Consider the following 1910-nt stretch of genomic DNA (forward strand, 5'->3'; position numbering starts at 1 on the left):
TTTTTTTGTCAGCTGGCCAGCTCAGGGATCTAGGGATCAGAAACCATGACCTTGGAGTTATAAGGATGCACTCTAACCAACTGAGCTAACCTCTCAGCCCATAGACTATATCTTGACTGTGAATGTTATCCACATAATGGTAATTGTGGTTATTCATAATTATTACTGAACACCTAGAAGCCTGATTGATAACATCACAAGTACTGCCTTGGAGAATCAGAATGTCACAAGGCTGTTTGGGTAGGATATGATAGATAAGAGCTATAGCAAGTAATCAATACAGGTGACTAGGGCTTTGTTAGTGTTTCTTCCCCTCCCACCTTTCCCTGTTTGAGTCATTTGATTTCATTTGCATAACTAGCTCATGATGAAATAAATCCCAAGTCCTCTAGACATCAGCATTGCCACATTGATCAAGCTGTGTAAATTAGAACCCAGTAATTGAAATGCATATAGACAGACATAGATGTTTTAAACTACAGCTTCACAAACTCAACAGTATTTTAGAACTAATAGGTTAGCATCTGAAAGGACAGGTGACAGATGAGAGGTGACAGAAGAGATATGAGTTGCACCATGCTGCTGGGGTTTGTGTCTAATGCCCTTACATTCCTTTTGAAGTTTACTCTTGCTTCTTTATGAACTTTTCACTCTAGTAAAATTGAACTCACAGCCCCCTCATAATCCTTTGCTTGTGTTATTTTCTTAACTTTCTTATAATGATATCCCCTACAATTATCTGTCCTCAGGCCTGGCCACACTAAACAAAAATACAGGCCTCCTTGCTTGAGTATTACTAAAAATTTCAAGATGGCAACAAGAGAGCATTAAACCAAGTGTGGGGTCTTTCTCTCATTAATATCTTCTCTCTCTGAAGCCTCATGGTATTTTATTAGAGTATATCTCCTGCTTTCAGACATTTTTCTACCTCTATCTCCCCCAGCACCCCAGAAAACATTACTTCACCCACAGTCGAAATTGGGAGTTTTAGGAGTTTCTGATTTTTATGTTAAAAATTGATATATTGTAACCCCTTAAGTGGTCAGATTTTACCACCTGGATGATTATGGAACCATTACTACCCTATTTACCAAAAGGGCAATGCTTTAGTTAAGTCTGATTTTCAATATCCATNTTATATCTTTTTTGTATGTAGCTGTTAACATGTAGGGCAATCTGTCTTTAGGTAGGGGTACGTTACTTAAAATGAATACTAGGTAGTTTTCCCTTCAAGTCAAGCATCTTGTTGTTTAAATAAACTTCTTGTTTAAAATAAAAAAGCTCATCACCAACATAAGGTCACCAAGAGTTTCTCCTATGTTACCTTCTAGGAGTTTTAAACTTCGGTGTTTTACATTAAGCTTTATGATTTTTTAGTTAGTTTTTATGGAATGTGTAAGGTCAATGTCTAGATTTGGCTTTTTTTGGCATGTGGATGTCCAGTTGTTCTAGCACCATTTGTTGAAAATACCATCCTTTCTTCATAGAGTTGTCTTTGTTCCTTTGTCAGAAATCAGTTGACTAGATGTGACTGCTTTAGGGGCCTGGTTTGCTCTCATGCTACTGTGTGAATAATTATCTGTCCGAATGTCCTGTGTACTATGATACTATCAGTGAGAAAACTTATCTGAAGTTAATGCAAACAGCTGAAATCATTTACATTTTAAAATGAGCAGCAATTGAACAATGATTCTGACATAATCACAGTGGTCAATTCTTACTAAAATGAGCAATATCTGTTATTTTCCATGTAAGGATAACATGCCCTATCCATTTATTGCTTCTTCACTCTTCCACATCTGTGTAAAAGAAACATAGTAGTAGAATATATCTTTTTCGTTTTGTTTTGTTTTTTTGTCAGCTGGCCAGCTCAGGGATCTAGGGATCAGAAACCATGACCTTGGAGTTAT

This window comes from Galeopterus variegatus, unplaced genomic scaffold (genome assembly GCF_000696425.1).
Source record: "Galeopterus variegatus unplaced genomic scaffold, G_variegatus-3.0.2 Scaffold4887, whole genome shotgun sequence".
NCBI classification, from domain to species: domain Eukaryota; kingdom Metazoa; phylum Chordata; class Mammalia; order Dermoptera; family Cynocephalidae; genus Galeopterus; species Galeopterus variegatus.